Source organism: Mangifera indica, unplaced genomic scaffold, assembly GCF_011075055.1.
Source record: "Mangifera indica cultivar Alphonso unplaced genomic scaffold, CATAS_Mindica_2.1 Un_0001, whole genome shotgun sequence".
In the NCBI taxonomy this organism is placed as follows: domain Eukaryota; kingdom Viridiplantae; phylum Streptophyta; class Magnoliopsida; order Sapindales; family Anacardiaceae; genus Mangifera; species Mangifera indica.
Window position 1 is genome coordinate 1852549 of NW_025401093.1, and position 25854 is coordinate 1878402.

General features: G+C 32.9%; 1 protein-coding gene and 1 long non-coding RNA gene across 17 annotated transcripts in view; both read left to right on the top strand.

Annotated features, from left to right (window-relative positions):
* Positions 1-25854, top strand: part of LOC123205058 (probable disease resistance protein At4g27220) — a 100612-nt gene that overhangs the window by 59676 nt on the left and 15082 nt on the right. The window lies entirely within an intron of this gene.
* On the top strand, positions 12019-20376 carry LOC123205067. Of its 11 annotated transcripts, XR_006499752.1 has the most exons (8): positions 12019-12160; positions 14071-14275; positions 15163-15297; positions 15377-15573; positions 18044-18375; positions 18660-18711; positions 19818-19945; positions 20313-20376. It is a non-coding gene; the product is annotated as an uncharacterized LOC123205067 (long non-coding RNA). The 11 variants fall into 11 exon arrangements; XR_006499754.1 differs by lacking the exon at positions 19818-19945 and having other exon boundaries at positions 20313-20367; XR_006499751.1 differs by lacking the exon at positions 20313-20376 and having other exon boundaries at positions 18660-18715; positions 19818-20235.

Genomic DNA, 25854 nt, shown 5'->3' on the forward strand with positions numbered 1-25854 from the left:
TGAAAGAACTAGATGGAAAGGTAATAACCCCTAAAGCATGGAACTTTGAGGATAATTAACTTTTTTTTCATATGTTCTTTAAATCCCCATGTACTAAATGCATTTTCAGATGATTTCATCTGTCAAGCAAGCATCTGTTTTGAAGCAAGATAATCAGCTACTCAACCTACTTGATGAAGATAATTTGGTGTTTTGGTATACCTCAGTTTTTGGGACTGGAAGAATCTTGGTAGGTTAGAAGACGATAATTATCTTTCCATCGTCAAGACAACAAATGACCAAGTGATTTGTTTGGACAAGTATTACATTTATTTATTTATTTATTTATTTATTTTTATTCAAACTAATGACTATTCTCTAGGTAGTATTTTTATCATTTACATAATTCTTTTGAAGATTGTTGACATGTAATTATAATTGGAGATTAGTTATACAACTATCATTGATCTGTTTGTATAGTTGAAGACTATTGACCTGTTTGTATTGTTGGAGCATACGAAATAGTGTTTACACCAAATAATACAGCATTGTCACAATAACTATAGATGAAGATGCAGTAAAGTAATTTTCACAATTTTGCATTTACGAGTTATGAAGATGGGAACTCTGGCACAATTATGCATTTATGAGTTATGCTGAATAAGATTATTGAAACAAAAAAAAAAAAAAATGAAGCAACACAAATCTGCTTATTACTATTATTTGAAAATTAAATGCCATAACACAAAAAAGTGAAGCAACCTCGTCACCAAAGTCTCATCTACCACCTGAGTAAAAAACAAATAAAAGAAATAAATTAGAAAATTATTATTCTAAATGTCCTCCTGCAATAATATATGCTCAATTTATAATTATGAAAAATTTACCTTCAACCTTGTTTATCATTTTCTTATGCTCGCAATTTCTACTCTTTCACCCTTATCTACTTGACATCTTGGACTCTTATGGGGCGTTTGGTTTGGGTAATGTTCGATTACTAAAATAGAAAGATCACCTTGAAGATAAATTACTTAAAAGATTACTGGGTATAAATGATTACTTTGTTTGATAAAATTTGATAGGTATAAATAATTATTGTGTTTGGTTAAAGGTAATAAAAGATTACTAGTAAATTATTTTACTTAAATGCCCTTGAATATAATTATTTTTAAATATTTTTTATATTATTTGTCATATTAATTAAAAATAAATTTATTTTTACCTCAAAAAATTAATAAATAATAATTTTTCTTTAATAAACTCAAGATTACCCCAGTAATCTTTAAATACCTAAGGTGAAGGTGGTAATCAGATTACTACCTATATTGTCTGCCACGTCAACATTGGTAATATAAGATTACTGTAATCTTTTATTACTGACAAACCAAACAAGGGAATAAAAGATAGATTACCAAGGTAATCTTAAAATCCTTTAACCAAACGCACCCTTAAGGTAGTATTCCATACCATAGGTCTATTGTTATACCACTAGAGTTTTCAGAATTCATGTCTTTGTTTCATATCTTATCAATTGCGTTACACACGTCCATTCATATCTAGTGAACAGTTGTTCACTTCTGATGCATGATGAATGGGCATCCATGCTTTGATGAATGAGTGTTCATCATTTTTTGATGAATGACCACTCTTCTTCATCATGGTCATTCTTAGTCCTAAAGGTATTTTGTCTTTCTACTTTATGCATAACCATTCATATCTAATGAACGGTCATTCGTGATGTCTTTTTCTGATGTTGATGAACAACAAACAACATGCATACACGTTCGTCTAACATTGTTTGAAAAATTTACATGTCATGAATGGGTGTTCGTTATTGCACAAACAAGCATTCTTGATGCATAGAAATTTCGTTCTGAGCATGGGGCGGCTGTTTAAATTTGATGAATGATCATCCATGATGTTTGGAAACATAAAAATACATTATTTTCTCATATCAATCACAGCATACACATTGCTCCACAAATAGCATATAATTTAAACATTAGCATGACATCAAAACATACTGGAATATACTAGGTTCACAATATTGTCAATAAAACTTCTAGAACTCAAATTAACACACAAAATCTAATTTATGATCATAATCAATTAACTAATTATTCTATTGAATAAACACTCATCTTATTAGCATTCTAACAATTTAATGCATAGCGCAACACTGCATTAACATAAAAATACTTGGTTAATAATGCAAATCATTATATAACCTTAGTTCATGTTTCTAAGTACACAATACTCAACCAATTCATACCGAACATCATATTTATGTATTTTGACATCAAATTATCACCAAACATAGCACACGAACCTATTAAACACACATGGAGCCTTCTGTTAGCACTGCAAAGAAGTTCATCACATGTGTACATAGAGATATATCCATACACCAATAAAAGTTTATGAAAGCAAGAACATTATTCCATCAAGTCATATAATTCCACACTGTTAGAAACAATTAAACATGTCAGGATCATAATTTGTGAAATTTGTAAATACGAATTTGCATACCTGTTTCTGTTTTCGATGAAACGTCTTCAAATTCTACGCGGGGTGTTGATGTTTGTCTGTTTCCACGACGCCATTTGCCCACGTACTGATTTCCATTTGGGAGACTAATTTACTGTGCATTGGTTTTGGCAGGAGAGAAGAGTTCTCTGTAAAAATGGCGTTCTCTCATCATTTGCTTTGGGAGGCAGTTAGGATTTTTATATAAAAGTCCAACTGCCAATAATAACCGTTAATAACCACTAATAACTGCCCTTTGGCAGTTAATCAAATCAGGTCGGGTTAACCCATCATGGGTGAACCCGGATCCAATATCTCCCACTCACACATGATGGAAGACCCGAACCAAATGCTTAGCCACAGAAATCTCATATAGCAGTACATTTCATACTTGCAAATGTGTCGTGCGACCTCGCGAGCAACCTGCAATTAAGAGCTAAATATTATGCATCTATTAGGAATAGCATAGTCGCTTCAACCCGAATAAAACAAAAATAAAGCGTTAGGCTCGCAGCACCCCAGACTTACTCGATAACACTAGCTCCCTTTAATCTCTCATTTTTTATTGTGTTATTTTCCTATGTATCCATGATCAAGTCCAATCTCCATATGAGTGACATGATTGACCTGCCAATGGACACATGTAATATATATAAGTCTTTCTCTTTTAGTCGAAATTCTCAATTTAAACTTATCTGTTTTTCTAGTCATGTTCCATAGACCGAATCATGCATGGCCATAGGTTCCAAGCTAAGATAGCAACACTAAAAGTAATTGTCGAACAACAGTAAAGAGTCAAAGGGTACCAACATGAGTTAATCCTCATGAAGCCTCACACAGTGAAGGAGCAGGGATTCATCCTTTCACTACTTTAACTGGTCGTCTTACTTATGCACACATGGTATAAATCATGTGCTACAATGTGTATTTTCTCAAATGTCATTCACAACACTGTACAGATCTTAGTTCAGTCACTACCCCAAGCGTCTAACCTGAGTTTTTAATCATCTTCATACTTACAAGCATTTATTTATATTAAGAACTCATATCTGGCATTCACAAGTTATTTGGACGTGAAGAATCCAAATCGATCATTTTTAAATGTATTTATTCATGACCTCATCTTGATCAATCATCGAGGCGACATTTTTTACTTTAATAAATCTTTTCTTGAGAAATTTGTCTCCCATTGGTATACTCTCTCAGCATCACAATTCTCAAGAATAATGTCTCATCTTTGCTCACTCTCTTAACGCCAAAGACGATTGCTCGTGTGAGTGAGCCAATCTCTAACTTGTGTGACATTACAATCTTGTTGTGCTAAAAACGATGTGTATGCAGTGAAAACCCAAAAATTTTGGGACATAAGTTCAAAACATAAAATGAACTTAAATTCATGATTTTCGACGTTGTGCCATTAGTACAATATATAAGCTCAACACTCATCAATCATTGTCTACGCAATCTAAGAAATTTAAAGTGTGCAAGATATACTTTTCTTTGAAGAATCTCAATCAAAGGATCAGTGACTATACAATACGTAAAATTATATTATACGTTCATTTCCCTCTTGGAAACCGAGTCTCTTATTACGTTGTGTCTAATGTCGATACGTTTGGTTATCTTATAAAAAATCAAGATCTTTCATTTCAACAGACAACCATTGCTCTGACAGTATTTTCCTGTTTACTCAGATTCACAGAGAATCTTTTTAACCAAACAATTTCTTGCACATTTACTGAATAGGCTATATACTAGGCTTCTAATGTGGGTACGACTATGCACCTCTGTTTCTTATCGCTCCAAGATATGAGTCCTTTTGGAGTAAGAAAACTTAGCCGTTATCTAATTTGCATTGGTTTAAAAACACTTCCCCAACTGGCATCTCAATAGCCAATCAAACGCAAGTTTGATCCTTAATCACATAATCAATCATCCACAGAGCCTTAAAAATATCAAAAATTCTACATACAACCTTTTAGTGCTCTTTTCAACATTTACTTATATCGACTAACCAACCTAATCAAAATGAATGTCTGGGCATGTACGCATCATAGCATACATAATACATCTGATGGCATCTGAATAAGTAACCTTTGACATTTCTCTGCTTCTATCTTAAGTTTTGGGACATATCTTTTTTGGCTCAATAATTCGTCATTTGACATAGAAATATCAATGGGTTCACAATATACCATATTGGATTGTTCTAGAACCTTTTGAATATTACACTCTTATGACAGAGTCAAAAGTTTCTTTGAACAATTCCTCTAAATGTAAATTCACAATATGTATTTTGTTTTCCCACATCCTGTAAGTCAAAGATATGGACAACTATCCTTTGATGATTATCACTTACTTCAAATCATTTGTAGCTATTTATACATCATCATACACATTGATAGAATTATAAATTTGTCATCAGACTTTATCACATAGACATGATGGTCTTGATTAATCATTTCAAAGTTCAAGTACCAGTATCTAGATGACATTTGTAGGTCATTCAATATCTTTGAAGCTCGCACACTCTGCACTTCAGACTTATAACAATAAGATCTATATCTCATTTTATGCAGATTTCTTTGTCAAGTTTTCCACTAAGAAAAATTGTCTTGACATTCATCTGGTGTAATTCTAAATTCAAATGTGTTATTATAGCTAAAACCAAATACATTGAAGTAAATATTATAAATGAAGAAAATATCCTTCTACACAATCTATACCTTCTCATTGGGTATAGTTTTTCGCTATTAAGCAAAATTATATATATATATATATATATATATATATATATATATATATATATATATATATATTGAGCCATCCATCTTACGACTAATTCAGGAAACTCATTCATTCCTAATGAATTTTCGATCTGGCGATAAGTCAACCAAAACCTAGAATTGATTTGTTTTCTTAGTATTATATCTCTTCTTCCAATACATTTCAAAATTTTCTTATCAAAGGATGAGACATTTATTTCAAGTTCTTTATCATCTTGGGGAGTGGTTATGAAAACCTTGTTTTCACTTTAAAAACGTCACTTGAATACTTTTGGACGTCCACTCCAATGCAATTGAGAATTAATACTCTCACTATCCGAAATAGATTAAAGCTTAATCTCAATGCTCCCACTAGAGTGAGATGAATGAAGCAAACAATTAAAGATCATTACTCCCACTATCCGAAATAGGTTGGAGCTCAATTGCATTTGCTCCCAGTAACTAGAATAAGTATAGGTCTTATATCTTAGAACTCAACCAATGGTCGTTAAGATATACCCATCCTCATTCTTTTCTCATCTCATTCAGATGAAACTTTTTATCAATATCATCCCTATTAAGAAAAATATCCTCTATGAATGTAATATCTCTAATACAAGTTCAGTTAATCTTCCAACGAAATCCTCCCTAATGAACACATACCCTTTGGAGTGCTCAACATATCTAATAAAGATACATTCATTTCTTCTTAGTCCCAATTATTCAAACTTATGGGAAAAGTTATAGATTGATATTGCTAATAACTAAGGTTGAAATCAATTATCTCAAATTTTCTATCTGACCATAACTTATAGGGAGTGGAAGCAACTAGATTAGTAGGCAATCGGTTAAGTTCTCAAGCAACAATAAATATCATTTCATCACAAAGTGACTTAATGTTTTGCTTGCGCTTTCATTGACTTAACCATTTTCAATAAAGTTCAATTACTCTTTTTCACTACACTGGTTGTTGTGAAGTTTTGGAATTACTATTTACCATACTGTTTATTTCATTACTCAGTTCCTTGAACTGTAGGAACAAATGCTCAAGATCTCGATGAGTTCATAAAACTCTTATCTATTTTGTCTAATTGATTCTCAACCTCAATTATATACAGTGTCTAAAGCAGTCTACTGCTTCTGACTTATGGGAGATCAAGTAGACAAGACCAAATCGAACATTGTTATCATCATTTGTAATGAAAAATGAGATACATTCTCAAACTTTACATTCATAAGAAAATATATACCTAAGTATATAGATTGCAAAGGAACTCAAACTCATATAGTTTTGTTAAATGGTTTTCTAGAAGTTTTTCTAACTAGGCAATGCTCAAATATGGATAATTCTATTTATGTGAAAGTTCCTAATAAACTTTCATATGCCAATTTATTCAACCCATCTTGGCTTACATGCCCTAATGTAACATGCCATTTATTTGCATTCATTTCCATACACATAGGAGAAGCAAATAATGAAAAACTTAGTATTTTGAAAAGTGTAAGGTGAGAAACACCATATAACCATTCAACTAACAAACCAAATCTGTAGAAATCAATTCTATCACATTTCAATAAAACACTCACAGAAATTCAAATTATATCCTAGTTTAAGAAGAACAAGTACTTTGACCAAGATTTGATGAATATTTGAAGCATATTAGATTTCGTGTAGGTATAGGATTTGATCATCTGTAAAACTTATTTGTTTGTGTATATTCCTCTTACTACAACCTTTGTGTTATTGTCTACATATATCCAACTCACTTTATTCAGAATTTGATAGAAATCTACTAAAGATCTTTTATCATGAACTACTTGATTGGTGGCTTCTGAGTCTATCATCCATGTAGGATAATATTCAGTTAATATCATAATACTAGAAAATCAAAGTTTCATCACTTGATTTTAAACAAGACTATTATTTTCATCTCTGTTCATTCACAGGCGATATAATTCTTGTTGTTTCTATTGCAACTACTCATCTTGTTTTCGTCTCTTCTTCTAGTACTTTTGCCACTCTTCTCATTTCAATTCCTTGTTCTTATTCTTTGAGCATTAAACCATATTCTTCCTATTATTAGGACTTGAGCCACTCACTTTTAAAAGTTGATTCTGCAACGTATGCATGAGTATTAAATTTAGCTACCTCAAGGGCGCTTATCCTCCAATTTTATATGGCTGGAATAATTAACAAAAGTCTTTCTTTTCTCACTGTGGGTCATATGTACCTTTTATACACTCTCACTATTGAGAAGAAATCGTTTTTCTAAATGAACCTCATGTTCATATATCAGGTTACGCATAACTGACTTTAGTTTCATAATCAGATTTGACATTCAATCAAATTCAAAAAATCAACTGTCTTTAGTTGGGGACTACAATTCCCCTAAACTTTTCTACTAAAACCAGACTTATGACATATGCAGTTGAACTTTCATAGTACTTATATACCAGATCGATAATCTTGAAACTAATCAAGATATTACACGAAATGGATCTTGTTTCTTACATGCGTGATATACGTCCACATCACATTTGTGTAATGCACTGATTAGGTTTCTATCCTTTAGTCAGCCATAACTAAATCTTAACCTGATTCACAGCCTCTAAAGCCTTTTGCTCACCTAGGATATTATGCATTTCAAATGCCATATTGTTTAATTATCTCTATTCAGTATCATTCTTATTGAAATCAGCCATCATTTTTTAAGATGTTATGGTTAACTAGCTCACAGAGACATCTATCAGACACAACGTTATCAATACAATCAACTACATATAAATTGTCGCAATTGCACATTAAAATTTTAAAATATCTCACATAAGACACAGAATCGAAAGTTCACTATATTCCCAATCATCTCCCATGACACAAATGCTTGACATTTTAAACTTTAATCTCATTGCGCCAATATTAATTCTAGATGAGAATTTCATTAAATTCTGTCAATCTCATAATTCTCACACTTAACAAATATATATGATACAACAAATGCATCATCTATTTTGACTAGGACCATTTCATCAACCCGTATTGATCTTTGAGTCACTTTATCCATGATAAAGTCTCTATTATATTTGCGTTAAGTCAAATACCTTACATCTCATTAGTTTTGGGAATAATGATAAAATAATGGATATTCTATCGTATATTACTAAGCGTCACTCTATAGCAAGCTGTAATGAATCCACTTAGTCCCAAAAGGTTTTAAATTCTTGTCCCGAATAAGATAATTGATCACGGGAATCATACACGCATGGATATTTTCTCTTTCCCAATTAAGAGAATTCAATAGGATATTGATAGTTTCGACATGCAACGTGATGGTCCCTAATCAACAAACTTGCATGAAGTAGAAACATGTATCCCAAAACACCATTATGTGTTTTTGGGAGTTTGAATAAGATATTACATGTCATTATACGTCGTAAGACCCATGAAACATATCTCATATACCAATCCAAGTACTACACAACTTCCAAGGACTAGAAAACAAGTTTCACGTGCCAATACACGCTGAAAGTGGGTATTTATGCGCAGAAATAAGCTTATAAGCTCCTTCACGCGCCAAGTAGACACTGCACGTGCCTCTACGCACCGAAAATGGGTCAACACGAGTGGTCAAATATTGACCATTGACTAGTCAACTTTTTGACCATTGACCGATCAACAGTTGATCGGGTTATCCATGGGTTAGGATCCGAGTTGGGTGACTCGATTGACTAAACGAGTTAACCTGTTGACCGGTTCAGGTCTTGACCAACCTGTTGACCTCCGATTCGGGTAATCGGGTTTTCCCAACCCAATTTTGACCCGAAATCATGCGATGAACCCTAAATCTTCTGTCCATCTAATTGGCCATTTTTTGGTAATTTTTCGACGACCAAACCATAGGGCTTTTGTAGTCCAGTCTACGCAAAGTCCAATCGTTCCAAGTTTTGGTGTCGATGGCGTCGAAATCCATCGAAACGACGAGCAAGAAAGACATGCCTTGGGTCTCAGATTTGGGTCTATTTCGATTGATTCCGGTGTTAATTCGAGTCGTTTTTCAATTAAAATATGTAATATCATTCCTAGCATTCATCTAACATGTTTCCCAACACCAATTTCATGCAATTTTGGCCTAATTAAATTCGTCCCCAAAAGCGAAATTTTAAACAAACTTCCGTATACATATTCTAATTGGCATAATACAAGTAATACCATTCACAGAAAACATAACAAATATGTATCCTAGGCTCTGATACCAATGTTACAAACAATTAAACATGTCAGGATCATAATCTGTGAAATCTGTAAATACGAATTTGCGTACCCGTTTGTGTTTTCAATGAAGCGTCATCGAATTCTACGCAAGATATTGACGTTAGTCTGTTTTCACGACGTCATTTGCCCACGTACTGATTTCCATTTGGGAGACTAATTTACTGTGCATTGGTTTTGGCAAGAGAGAAGAGTTCTCTGTAAAAATGGCATTCTCTCATCACTTGCTTTGAGAGGCAGTTAGGACTTTTATATAAAAGTCCAACTGCCAAAATAACCGCTAATAACTACTCTTTGGCAGTTAATCAAATCGGGTCGGGTTGACCCGTCATGGGTGAACCCGGATCCAATACACACTTATTCAATTACACAAGTAACCTTAAGTTCTCTTACTATTAATTCAAGAGGGTGGTGAGGCTAGGAGAAAGACACTTCTGACACCCTATTGACATTCTAGCATTGTAATATATCCATTTTCTTTAAAGCACTCAACTAACATCACCTCTATGGACATGATCTCTTTATTTCTCAATCAAACCATGCTACTATAATCTAAAGAAAATAGTAAAACTATATATACAAATAAACTGAACAAATTTATTTGTACAAACTAAGATGATAACTTATGATTGAGTCATGTGACTTTATTTTTTTTCTAATTTCAAAATCACTAAATCAGATATTATTATCTCAGCTTATATATATAAGTTTAAAAAATTTATTTGTATATATAGTATTACTCTTAAATATAATTTGCCACAAGCTTATTAATGGGACTTAATATAAGCCATTGGGCTTAAAGCCCACGGTTTGTCCATAAATTTGGTTTGAATATGTCGTATTGTTTTTTGGCTCACTTGAGTTGCAGTCTGGACTTGTAATGGCTACAAAGAAAAAAAGATTCTTTGTAACACAGAATCTTTGATATCTCTTTTGAGTTTATTTTTAACACTCTCAGTGTATTAAAATTTGTTTAAAGGAGATTAGTACTTGGGCTAGTTTTTATCTTGAGAAGTACATGTATGTACGGAGAAATATGTCTTTGCATTTTTCAAAACTTTTAAAGGAACAAAACCATTTTTTACCAATTGCCTCTAGTCTCATAGGTGATTCTCTAATTACTAGAGTGACTAGACTTAACAAAATGACCTAATAGAAAGAGAAAAGTATTTTAGGAGTAGAATAGATTCCTTGGTTCAATTACGTGATTTTTTTTTTATATTGAGTAAATTCATTATTTGCTAATTTTGAATCTTTTAAAGCAATATTTAGCATTCTAGTGTGATAGAATTTTCTATAATAAAATTTGATTTTTTTGGTAAAAATGTTGCTGGGTGTAACGCTGTTGTATCACTTGCATTTGGCTGCATTCACTATGTAATTTTACTTTGGCCTTTTCTTTTCAAACATATAAGGAGACTTAAACAAAATAGTACACATCATATCAATAAAATGAACAACAAAACCAACCAAAATGTAACCATATTATTAATCAATAGTCTACTTTCATATATTCCCATTCTAACATATTGTCAGAACTACAAATCATCACCATTACTATACTTAAGAGTCCATCCTAGTTACTTGGATGCCTAATGTGAAGAGTTTAATGCTGATTTATCTTTTCTTTTCAACTCATTAGAAAATCTCCTCAGACTACTAGAAAATCTCTTTAGAACCAAATACACATAAAACTCTTAGGATAAGAATAAATATAAAAAATTATAAAATTATTATGTGATCAAAACTCATTCTTAGTTAGACTCATAGATATAACATCTATGAAATGAACAACAACTAGCAAATATATGTCAGACTAGCCCACATGTCAAGATGAGAATTAAATAAAACATGATCACATAAAAAAGAAGTAAGAAGTAAACATAGATCAGTATGTGCTGCAACTGTCGTAATCTCTCCAATATATTAAGTAATAATTTCCTATTTTCCTACAATTTCAAGAATTGCAATAAGAGTGCTATCACTCTCATCCTAGATTAGGTGCACATAGTGATGTTGACACCCATCAAGTCATATGACTTCACACTTATTCAATTATACATAACCCTAACCTACATTAATATAAATTCAAGACAATGGTTAGACTAATGGATAGACACTGTTGATAGTTTACTAGCATTTTAGCACTGTAATATACCAATTTTATTTAAAATACTCAACTAATATCATTTTCATGGACATATGATATTGATTTCTCAGTCAAACTAGGTTGAAAATCATATTATTTCCTAACTCTCTTTATCTTTTTACACTCACACATCGAACAAGTTTTTCCAAAATAATGACAATAATAATAATCTACGCCAGTAGTCTTTTCTTCCATCAAATGATTTATACCAAATGGCCCTTTACTATGATCTAGAGCGAAATTAGGACAGGCGTATTAATGGACCTGTTTACTATAAGCTATTGGGCTTCAAGCGTACGGTTTGTCCTTCGGGATTTTCAGCTTGAATGTGTCTAATCGTTGTTTGGTCCACTTGAGCTACAATCTGGAGTCGTTGGGGCAACCAAGTACCAAGAAAGAAAATGAAGGTCTTATTGAAGCAATTAATAGGGACCTCGTTCACTCTTGCATCCTTTCTTTCCCTCCTTCCAACGCGTAACTTCTCTCTCTTTTTCTCTATTTATATTCTTACTTGATGAAGCCTTTAGTTTACTTCAATTTCTTTGAAATGCAGAATCTTTAATATCGTTTTTGAGTTTATTTTTAACACTTTCAGTGTTAAAATTGGTTTGACGGAGATCAATACCTGGGCTAGTTTTTATCTTGAAAAGTACCTGTATGTATGGAGAAATATGTCTCTTCATTGCTCAGAACTTTGAAAGGCACAAACCCATTTTTTACCAATTGGCCCTAGTCTCATAGGTGATCGAACAGCTATTATAATTGTATAAACACCTAGCGAAGTTATTGCAAACAACGGCCTGAGCAACCAAACTTAACAAAATGACCTAACAGAAAGTGAAAAGTATTTTAGGAGCAGAATAGATTCCTCAGTTCATTTACTTATATTTATTTGTTTGGCCTTATATTTCTTCTATCCAACTTATTGTGAATTTATATGCGGATAGCTTGTTTCACTAGAAGAGTGAAATAGTTTTGTTATGTACTGTAACATATTTAATCAGGACCATCTTTGAGCTGTTGACAATTAAGTTACCACACTGTCATTATTTTCTGTTGTATCTGTAAATTTGTAATTTGCTAATTTTGAATCTCTTAAGCAATATTTAGCATTCTAGTGTGATAGAATTTTCTTGAATAAAATTTTGTTCCTTTGCTGAAAATGTTGCTAGGTGTATCACTGCTGTACCACTTGCATTTGACTGCATTCACTATGTAATTTTACTTACCTTGTCCTTTTCTTTTCAACATGTAAGGAGACTTTAACAAAACAGTACACATCCCATGCATGATCTAAAAAGTTTGCTCAATTTATGGACTTTTGCAGAATGCGTTTCAGCCCCATACTTTAGGAAGTTGAAAGAGTTGTGTTGTCTAGGTGAATGTTTATTTGACAACAATGCCCTTACACCAAAGAGTTGTGTGTGTATAAAAACCTTATTTTGATTCTAGTCTTTTATTAAGCAGTATTAACCACTATTGTTTTTGTTTTTGGTAACTTTAAACTTTGTGATGAATTTGTGTCTATTCATATCTTATCCTTTGCTTGATCAATTATTACGATATTAGTAATAGCATATTCTGCAAATAACCTTATCCTCCATACTATGTCGTTTGTATTTCTTAAGAGTTGCTCTTGTTTTAGCTGTTCCTCATATTTTCCTTAAAACAGGAAAATGTTGGGTTTCTTATGGTCTTAAACTAGGCTTTAGCTGGAAAAGGTGTAATTGTGAAGGATAAAGCTTTACAAAATTTGACATCATCTTAGCTACAACAAAAAGGTGCAATGATTATAGACATGAGATATCAATTTGACTCGTTCTAATTCAGTTTTTTCTTTTAATCTGTTGGTTTGATTTTCCCCTACTTGTTAGCATCCTTATCAAGACTTCCAGTTCTTGTTAGAGGAAATGTTCCTGGAGGAACTCTTGATATTTCTAAGTCACAATACACTAAACTACTGAAACATGCATGTATTTGGCTAAGCTTTCTGTACTATTATTTCATGGTTAGTCATTTATGAGAGATTAGAGGTGGAATGCCTTAATTTCAATGGGTGGAATTCTTATTCTGTTATGTATTGGAAGTGTGTGAAGAGTGGTGTGATGGATGAGCATGGATAAATAGCCTGACAGAAACATAGGAAACATAAGTAGAATACTTTGGCTATAATAAATAATTTTGATGAATGATGTTGTAATAATTTGGTCAGTGTTGGATGTTAAAAATACTTTGCACAGCTATTTTATTTTTATTCATTCCAACCTATTTTCGTTGGAATATAGTCTTATGCTTACCATGTTATATATTCATCCACAAATAATTTCTGATTCAGTTGATTGTGGTTTTTTTTTTCCTTTGAATTTTTGTTTTTATTTTAATAGGGCACAACTCATTTGTCATCCATCTCAGATGTTTTTGTTGAAGATAAGGTAATTGGTTCACCATCAGAATGTGATGCAAAAGTTAATGTGATAAGTGATCATCCTTCTGCCATGTTGAAATTTTCAAGCATTCTCTTGAAGACCTACTCGTGTTGTTTCCCATGATTCCTTATCCTTCGATAGTTTATTTTACCACATATATAAGGTATTGTTGATTTTTATTCGGTCATTTATGTAGTTCCTCTTGTAGATTTTATCTACTAAACGTATGGAGCTCTTTACATTTATGAACATATCTTTTTGTGTCTTCAGTGAGCGTTTTGATATGGCTAACTACTTTTGGAAAGTAGGAAACAAATTTTCATTGAGCTAGGTACTTTGTAAGTTGTGTAGGTTTCCCTTGAGAGAGACAAACAATTTAGAGAGGTGGAATTTCCACTTTGTAAACAGGTTGATTTTCCTGTGTAGAGACAGTGTTTGGCCTAGTTAGTAGGGATGATCAGGTGGATCTTTTGGATAATGGCCTTGCGTTTTCATTCTTTAAATATGTGGTCTATAATAGAGGTAATTTCTTGTCTAAAATGGATATGTTATTACAATAATTTTTTATTCATTCATCTGAGAGAATTTATACACATATGTTACATCAATTTAAGAAAATTCAAACCATACAAAAAGGAAATGAATAAAAAATAAAATAAAAAAACTATATTACAATAATGTTTTCCCTAATCCAAAAACTTAATCAAAACTTTCTTAAAAAAGGGATCACATCTTCTATTTCCTAAACTTGAAATGGACCAAATCTTCCCCCTCATGCAGGTGAAAGATGTCAGCCGTTCCTAGCTTACATGTCAATGATTTAAAACCTGGTTTTAGCATGACTTTGGTCAAAATGTCTACTTATTGTTTTGTGGATGGAATGTATGATAGCTCAATTCCTCATTCAATTTCTGCCTTGATTAAGTTTCTGTCTATTCTTACATGCCTCACTTGATCATGCTACATAAGATTATGGTGGGAGAACTCTTGATAAATAAAATATGATTGCATAGTGTTATTCTTTTTTTTATTTTTTATTTGTGGTGATAGTGTAGTTGTCGTGGACGCAGTTGGTCTTGAAGCTCAAGGAAGTAATGTGTTTATAGCTGCAGATATTTAGTGTTCTTCGCTCATTTTTTATGTGCCTATTATATCTACATGAGAGGGCCTTCTTCTTTCTGGAAGGTAAGATATTTTGGTCTTCACCATTATTGAGTAAAAAATTGACATTTGACAAGTATGTGATCTGTATTTATATTTGAAGGATGCAAACAGGCTATTAGTGTTGGCTGATACTGTGATATTTCTATTTGCACCTGAAGATACCATTCTGAGCTGTGCCAATGTATTGGTGTCTGCAGTTGCCCGTGCAAGTCTTTCACCATTGTTCCAAACTGGAAATTCTGGTTGGCCAGATATGTTCAAATTGCCAGCTGCTATTGTCCTTGCATCATTTAATTGGTAAATATACCTCACACATCACATTTCTTTGACAGTAATATGCATTGGATTATGGCTTTTCTTTTTAGGCCCTGTCAGGCAAGATGTTCCTCACACTATAGATGCATATTATGTATTTTAATCAATGGAGTTGTTTCAAAAGCTTTACCTTTGACTGTTCAGAACAGTGCTGCTAAAACTTTAGTTGCTGTACTTAAATTTCCAGTTTCCATATTAACCAAAATTATAAATCAAGTTGTTTCAATCCTTGCATCCTGTGATAGATAATAAAAGCACAAAACCTTTGTGCTTTTCTTTATACAGTAATGTGGATGTATATGGTAATCCAAACTGGAATACGTTGTTAAACAAAATTTGTTTTGGAGAGGGTAAAAATAAATTAAGGTTATTTCAAATATCAAATAAAATTATTATTGGTTATGAATAAGGAACTACATATTCAGTTAATATCTCTTGTACGAAAGCATTTGTTACGATCCTAAATGCAAGGTATGGGACTTGGATCCCACATTGGAAAGTATGGACAACTAATGTGGGGTTTATATGGCCTTGGGCTCTCCCATCTCAATAGCTAGCTTTTGAGGTGTGGTTCTCCTAAGGTTCGTATCATTTGGTATCAGAGCCATCACCATGTCTCCCAGTTGCAATCGTGCGGCGCGGGTGGTGACGCCGGCATTGCAGTGTTCGCCCGGGGCTAGCAGGGAGCTAGCGCACAGCCAGCCCGCGTGGGCGCCGGGGCTGCGGAGCGTGGTGGTATGTTACGATCCTAAATGCAAGGTATGGGACTTGGATCCCACATTGGAAAGTATGGACAACTAATGTGGGGTTTATATGGCCTTGGGCTCTCCCATCTCAATAGCTAGCTTTTGAGGTGTGGTTCTCCTAAGGTTCGTATCATTTGGTATCAGAGCCATCACCATGTCTCCCAGTTGCAATCGTGCGGCGCGGGTGGTGACGCCGGCATTGCAGTGTTCGCCCGGGGCTAGCAGGGAGCTAGCGCACAGCCAGCCCGCGTGGGCGCCGGGGCTGCGGAGCGTGGTGGTATGTTACGATCCTAAATGCAAGGTATGGGACTTGGATCCCACATTGGAAAGTATGGACAACTAATGTGGGGTTTATATGGCCTTGGGCTCTCCCATCTCAATAGCTAGCTTTTGAGGTGTGGTTCTCCTAAGGTTCGTATCAGCATTATTGCAAGTAAATAATATCCTATAGTATCAATTGGATTTCTTAGTTATTCATGGCTCAAATTCTTGCAACATATATGTTTATCAAGGCAACATTGACTTGATAGATGATACCCTGTAAGGCAAGGATGGTTGAGCTAAGAATGAGTTAGCTAGGCCCCCAAATTGTCAATTACTAAGACTTCTATCAGGGAATTTTTTGCTCTGATGTGTTTGCCATCACCAAAGGTGTTTATTCAATATATTTCCTCATTATTCTGCAATTTTACGTATATGTTTTTTATAATATAGTATCCATCTAAGCTTTATTTGTTAATCATCAGTTTGAAACAATATTTTGAATATGAGAAAACGAAGGCTAGCTTGTCTAGTTGGATTACATATGCTGCTAAGCAGAGTTATCATTAGGTTCTTTGAGATATTTACCCCATGAATTGAGATTTAACTAGCAGAAAACATTCATTTTCAATTAAGCCCTTGCTTCTAATGCATAAACCCAAACTAAGGACAAAGGAAACATTGAAGTTTAACACCTAAACTTATTTCATGAAATATTTTCTTATTGCAACCTCAGATTTACAGGGATGTGGGTAAGGGGTATAAGAGCCTCCTGTTGCAAAGCTCTCTCCTGGCCAAGCAGCTTATCAATTCTTGGCTGGCTATCAAAAGGGGAAGTTTCTGCCCACATACAGCAAGTTTCCTTCTATTTATTGGAACTTGTGAAGGCATTTCTGTCCAAAGTCAAATATCATAACCAAGTTTTAAAATCAATTTCAATCTATAGTTTTGTTTTTCATTCACATCTACTAGATGCTAATTATCTTTCTATTTTGTTACTGTAGTTGAAAGACCACCAGATCCTATCCTTCCTATTTAATGTTAAAAAAAAGAGAAACAAGTATAACTGGTAGAAAAAATTTTATCTATTGAGCGTAGTTTATTTTCGGATGTAACAAATTATTTTGAATCAATAATTATGAATGCTATATATAGTGTTTAAGATGGGTGGTTCTTATCAGAAGAGGAAAGTTGTTGCACTCGTTTCTCTTATTTTTCCATGCATCACATAAAATGATATGATTATATTTTCCACTTTCGTTTGGAGTATGGCTTTTTATTATTTTTCCTACTATTAAGAAATTTGGAGAATGGACACTAGGTATAATATATACATATCAAGAAGACCTACCATGCTGATCTTTACTTTGTTTGTGAGACATTTTTTGAAGGGCTTGTTTTGGCTCAGTTTATGAGGCTTGTTTTCTGCTATTATTGTATTCTAGGAAGCATGCGGTGTGTTTACATGCTTCGGAAACGTTTCGGTTTTCGAAACTGCCTGAAAGGAGACGAAACGTTTTGGGGCAGTTTTGGTAATTTGGGAGAAAAGGGAAATGCGTTTCTGCGGAATACTCTTTCGATCTTATGCAACAAAAAAACTTAATCGACTCCTCTCCATGTTTGTCAGCCTGTCATGAATCTCTCCATCTCCGGTGTCTAAAATTTTGACCTTTGCAGGCATCTTGAAGTCTCAGTGAATGCATCTCCGGCTTCATCAGAGTGCATCCTTGGCTTTGACACTCTGTTCTGTCTCTGGCTTGGCAGCTTTATGCTTTAGGTTCGTTTATTCTACACAATTTACAAAAATCCTCGTTGCTTATTCTACTTTATCCCATGTATTATGAAAATCCACACTGTTGCAACTGATTCCTTAGCCATCAATATTCATCTCTGCAGTGCACACACGTAAATTATTAATTATGTAATCTGTAATTCTTTTACCATTAATAAATTTTTAGCTACGTAATACATGGCTTATGAAAATCTGTAATTCAATTATGTAAACCTGTAATTCTTTAGCCATCTTCTTATTATGTAAACCTGTAATTCTTGTCGTTTCAGAATCTTGCTGAGCCGCTCGAGTGTAGTGTGAGTGACAGACCTCAATTGCTTGGTGGGTATGCTTCAAAGCTTATATCTTTGTGATCTGATGAGTTGTTTTTTAGATTGTTTGACTCTTGGCTTGTTTATGAGATTTGGGTTTTGAAAGTTGTGACTTTGTGTTTTGTTTTAAAAGTCTTTATCTATTCTGCATTATGTGACTTTGAGGATTTGATGTCTCATGTATGAATAGTTTTTTTCTTCAATTTAGAGCTTCTGGTGTGATTTGAATGTTGTTTTAAGATGAAAGTTTCTTTGTGATCCAGTGGGTTGAGTGATTTTTCCAGTTTGAATTCTGGGTTTATGCAGGCCAAATTTTCACAGTTTGAAAATTACAGAACTTGGTTTTTGTCTTAGCTTCACTGATTTGACTTTCTGGAAGTTGGAAAGTGTTAATAGCTTGATAATTTCCAATACAGTTTTCTGGTGATGGTGTGCTGATGTTGTTTACCTATACACAAATTTGAGTTTAGAGTTTAATAGTTCATTGTATAGTTTAATATTATAGATGTTGCTTTTTCAACTGTGATGTAATGCAATTGTTGTATTTTTTTTTTTTAAATAAAAATATAGGTTATTGTATATTTTTATTAAAAAAATTGATATTTAAAAAAATAACCCTATATTTTTACTATTTACACATTTCTCCATGTTTTGTTTTCTATATTTTTTAGAAAATACGTTTTGACGTTTCCGTTCTACATAAATTTTATTGGCTGATTATAATTCAACTGAAATACATTGTTTTTTGTGAATAATGCTTGATTTCTTTTGTGCATGTAAACAATCACTCATTTAAGGAACTCTGCTTTAACTGTTTATTTCTCGATTTGGTAGGGTTGCATTTCTTTTATATAATCTGCTGAATCTCAACAATGATGGTTTTCCACTTGAACCATGAAGTTCTTGTATCTTGATGTATTGTGTTAAGGGTTTATCTTCAGGACAATTTTTCCATTTGTCGCTTTCTAGGCAATTATCTTCAGGCCTTGGCACAATCAACCCTTACGAAAAAAAAAAAAAAAAGACTGTATGAGCCCAATAGTACAATCCTTCCCTTTAACTTGTGTGTTATGAGCTCAGATAACATTTACTAACACATTTCTCTGTTACCAACAGAGTATCAGATAAATTATTCTCAGGTGGGAATCCTCCAGAAAAATACAAGAAATTTCTATCTAACAAGCTTCAAGAAATACCAAAGGAACTTCCATTTTATTAATTTCTTCTGTTGTTCTATCTTCAAGGTACCTAGATAACCTTCCTAAGATGTTATGGTTCTGAACATGTGTATCATTTTTGTTTTCTCAGAGGGCTTCTGCCAAGGAATGCTACCGATGGAATCTTTCTAAATTAAATTTTAGCCCAATGAAAATTGAAAATTCAATATGTCAGTTCTAAAATTTTGTGAAACTTATTGATCATAAATTTGTTTGATACTTAAAATAATACTATACAATATTTTTATACTATACAATGTTGTGCATCAAACATAGTCTTAGTAGTCATTACCATAAATCTATTAAGTAATTCTAAATTTTCTCCCTGGTTGTTTCATTGTTATCTTATTTTATTTTCATTTAGTTAATGTTCTTTCTTATTTACTTTTCACAGCCGAAAAAATAAGGGAAAGATGGTGTTGAATGTTGTTTCCATTGTTGTAGAAGCTGTAGAATGGTGAATGTGAAGGAACCAGTTGAGAATTATTAAAATAAAAGATATCAGTTATTAGTGGATCTAGGTAGTTTTTTTCTTATTTTACATTATTATCTTGTATCTCTTCCAGAATCTAGCTGTAATCATGAATTATTTTTTAAAATTACCTTACTTTTGGTTTGTTCATTGAATTATTGTTGCCTTACTCAACTTTGAATGTGAAAGTGAAGCGAATATATATACATTCAGCAAGAGAGCATCTTAAACGGTTTGCTCTCATCAATTATTGATAATGTAAGACAAGACTACCACTTGAAATGGATTATTAAAAAAATCGGTAACATTGTTGCAAAAGCTGGAAGGACTTAACCTTGGGTAGAATGATACAAAAACATGTTGGATTAACACAAGGAAGAAGCTGGAAATTAGTAAAGAAAAAGGTATTAGGTATTAGCATTTTCTCACTCTAGATTATTGTTAGCATCTCTTCCACAATCTAGCTGTACTCCACTATAACGTAAAAGTGAAGTAAATATATATATATATATATATATATATAGCTGTACTCCACTATAATATAAAACTATACGGATTAACACTGAAGGAACAAGCTGGGAATTAGTAAAGAAGAAGCTACTCACTCTAAATTATTGTCACCGCTAGCTGTGCTCCACTATAATGTAAAAGTGAAGTGTGTATATATAAAATAATAATAATAATAATAATAAAATTATGTGAATTAAATATGAATATTAATTTGTGAATGAATGGCCATCATATTATTTAATAATTTTAAATAAAAAATAAAATAATAATATAGTATCCACTATATTTTGTTGAATTTTCAAATTGATATCCACTAAATATTAAAAATTTAAATTTTCACTCGTGGATTGTTAAAATTCACAAAATTAAGTTAGTTCAAAGGGTAAATTTGTTATTTAATCTGTAACATATTAAAAATAATAAATTTATATCTTATTTTCTTTTTGGGTTTAGAAAACTAATAATTTTCTTATATAATTAACTTTAAAAAGTTATATTTCCTTCTTAGGGTTTATGGTTTTATTTCCTCTCTTTTTTGGCCACCAAAACTGGTGGTGATCGCTTCTTCAGCCCAATTATTGTTCCCTCATGGTTCTGACACTCTCTCTTACTCCCAATTCACTGTTGATTACATTTGTCGTTGTCCATGTCTTCAACCCATGTCTCTGATTCAATGGTATATTAGTGTTAGCAAACATCCGATGCAAGCGTTCCGCATCGAAATAGGCATTAGCGTTATTGAAACTGAAAAACAAATTATCGTTTTTGACAAATCGAACAATAGGGCCGAGAGATTGTCATAAAAAAATGAATAGAAAACTATCATATTTAAATCGGACGAATCAAATGATCTCTCTCCCAATGAAGCAGATGTTCGTTTTTTACAAACAATAGAATTGAAAGAGAGATTGTCAAGAGGGAGAGAGACTAGGCATGGGCTGTTACTCGAAGATGGAGAAGGTGGCCAAAGAATAGGAGAGAGGAAAGTAAACCCTAATAAAGGGAAAAATATAATTTTTCAAACTATTGGATAGAGAGAAATAGTTAGTTTTTAACTTAAAAGAAATAATTTTATTTTAAAATTTAATTGATTCTGTTAATTTTAATATCTCATATGTAAGAATTTAAATTTTTAATCCTTAATATATATATATAAATTTAAAGATCTAACCAACTTTGGGTGAAAATAAGTCTTTTGACCACAAATCAATATTCATTTGTACATGCACGTTGTTTTACTTTCATATATGCATTTATAATAGGCAAAAATTCATTATGGCAGAGAGTGACATTTCATTGCTTTCTTTTGATTAATATTGTTGTTTTTAGTTGGGGAGTTTATGTAAATTTCGGCGGTCCTCTCTTAAATTGAAAAACATTATTGAACTAACAAGCCCGCCGAGATGTAATGTCTCTCTGCAGACAAATCTAGTACTCGTTTATGTATTTATTGTATCTTTTTCCTTTTTTATGTATCTTCTTTCTATTATATAGCCTGTTGGGTGTTTACCCAAATTTAGGCATGGGAAGTTAAACCTTTTTAATTTGTTGAGATGGGCTAATAATTTTGGGAGAAAAACAGTTTTATTTTATGTTATGTGATGTGATGTGATCATTTAATTTTATTGTGAAATACAGGTATAGGGTTATTTTTCATAATAATTTATTATTTTAAATTTAATGCCCTACATAAATATTTCTATGAATTTGGGTGAGTTGCCTTGGGGCAGAGACGTCAATGGGCCGGGCCGACTCCAGCTCGGCCCGTTGGGCTAATGGGCCGGGCCCGAGGCCCAAACAGTAATGGACCTTCGGGCCGGGCCAACCCTTTAAAATATAAAGGCCCAAAGCCCGGCCCATATACTAACGGGTTTTAAATGGGCCGGGCCGGGCCTTATTAAATAGGCCAGGTCAGGCCTTATTAAATATTTAAAAAAAAGTTTTAATTAAAATTTTTAAACACAAATTATTTTTCAATTATTAAAATCGAGGACAGTACCCCGAATATTTTATTTATAATCCCTCACTTATGGCGGAGGAATACCGTGGTTACATAATAAAAAATATTATAAATTATTAATAAAATACAAATAAATTAATTTACATATTATATAAATTACAAAACATAAATAAAATTTATCTACTATATAATATTTATCTATTCATCTTCTACATCAAAATCTTTGAATTCTTCAAAGACATCTTCTGTCACACGATTCTGTAATTTAAAATCAGCTTTGATCCAATCTTTCATGCACATGATCGCTTCAATCATATTTGGATGTAAATTGGATCGTCTATCATCCAGCACACATCCCCCTGCACTAAAAGCGCATCCGATGCTACAGTTGACACCGGAGGTGTTAGTAGATCTCGAGCCATGGCTGCAAGCACAGGAAAGGTTTCTGCCTTGTCTTTCCACCATGCCAAAACATCTAGTTTTTCAGCATTATATCTTTGAACAATTTCAGGATAATGGTCAATATTTATATAATTGTAAAATTGACTATAATTTGTACTTTGACTAACAGGTTGTTTACCTTTGCGCAATAAAGATCATATGCGTGACTTTTTTTTACCTGAACTACCAGAACTTACCTCTGGTGCAGAACTTTGTCCAGTTTTTCCATATTTTTGTTCATAAATACTATACATATCAAATAAAAATTCTTGAACATATTCAACAGAATTTACATTGCTATTAATTGACAAATTTTCATAATAACATCAAATAAATTTTGTAATCCATTAGTTTTTGCCCTAGGATCTAAAATAGTAGCTGCAGAATAAAGTAAAGGAATTTCACTCCAATATTTTTTAAATTTTTGTTCCATTTGCATACATATATTTTGAAAAGCATTATGAGAGTGACGATACCTATGTTCTTTAAAAATATCACTTATTTATACCATACTATATATTATAGAACAAGTTGTCGGATAATACACACCTGAGCAATGATCTGTGGCTGTTTTCAATGGCTCTAACAAGTTCATTAAAGCCATAGCTATTTCTCAATCTTGATCTGTCAAAAAAATATGATCTTGCGAATCCATTGGTTGGGTATTGAAGTATCGTGTTATAGGAACTTCATACCCTTCGCATGCTTTCAACATGAGATATGTTGAATTTCACCTAGTGCTAATATCTATTTTTAATTTTTTCCTTCTTAACCCCATTGATCTACATAATTGATGATATGTTTGTACCCGTGATGGGGATGATGAAATATATGCAATGACATGTCTAATTACTTCTAAATGTTTTTTTGCCAAACTCAAGCCATCTTGAGCGATTAAATTAATAATATGACATGCACACCTAACATGAAATAATTTTCCATTAAATGGAGGAGATAAATGATTATACATATGTTCAATAACTTTATTATTATTTTTAGCATTATCTAAAGTAATTGAAAAAATAGAATTATTAATTTTATATTCGTCAAAAATATTTGCTAATGCACGATAAATTGCAAGACCACTATGTGGATATTTTAAATTTCTAAATGCAATAACTTTTTTGCATAATTGTCAATCAGAATTAATATAATGAGCAGTTGCACAAAGATACCCTATATGTTGATTTGTAGCAATCCATAAATCAGAAGTTATTGAAATAACACCATTAAAATTACTTAATTCTCTAATAATTTTTATTTTCATTAGTTCATAATTTCTCAATATATCTGACCTAAGAGTTGACCTAGGAATTCTTCTAAATGCTGGTTGAATACTATTTTGCATCATCTATTCTAAAATTTCATCTTCTGCATAACTAAAAGGTTGATCAGAAGCAACGACATACCTAGCCATGTAATCTCACACCTTCATTTGATCGTACGTAAAAGTTGACATTTCTCCCATATTTCTAGAACCGCTCGGACCTCCTGCTGAAGTGGCACCTGGACCAACAGATCACGATCTGGTGAATGCAATTTGTTTTTGTCCTCTAAGTTCATGCGAAATCTTTTTACAGTAATCAGTAATATGTAGGCGAAGATGTCTCGTCCCACTTGTACTTGCACATGTTAAACAAAAACCGCAATGTTTGCATACTGCTCGACGAATTAATTTCCCCTCTATTGTTTCCTCTATTCTATCAAAGTGTTCTCATATCATTGACGTTTGTTTTCTTTTTCTCTCTGTCGAATAATGCGAACCTGTACCCGTACCACTTTTACCTGTTGGTGCTTTACCTATTCCACCTTGTGCATCATCAATAATATCATCAGCGCTAGCATGATAATATTCAAATGGATTGAATTCATTTGACATTGGATCCATTTGTAATATTTTGTAATGATAAAATTAAAATAAAATGAGATTAAAAATATAATAAATAGTTGAGATTGAGAGTTTGAGAGATTGGGAGTTTGAGAGATTGAGAGTTTGAGAGGTTGAGAAATTTGCAATTGTAATTGAAAGTGAAAATGAAAAATTGAATAGGTTTTTATAGGAAAAAATAAATTAATTAAAAAAAAATTTAAAAAAAGTTTGGCAACGGCTTCTGCCACAAGGCAGAAGCTAGCCAACGGCTTTTGCCTTGTGGCAGAAGCCGTTCTGCCTGGCCTTCTGCCAAGCAGAAGCACTTCTGCCATTTGGCAGAATTAGCTTCTGCCACCAGGCAGAACCAGCTTCTGCCATTTGGCAGAAGAAAAAATTAAAAAAAAATTATATATATATATATATAAAAATAGTGTCGTATCGGGTCGGGTCAGCCTATGAGTTTAATATTAAAGCCCAAGGCCCGGTCCGGTCAGCCCATGGGCACGGCCTGACACGCTACAGTACCGGGCCGGGCTTTATCGTGTCCTGATTTTTTTTTGTGCTTTGAATTAGATTTTTATTCGATCCGACCCAATTGACGTGTCTACCTTGGGGAAAAGGGAGAAGTGGCCATACAAGTTGACTAGGTTCCACATGCCATCACATTTTACTGCTCAACTTTT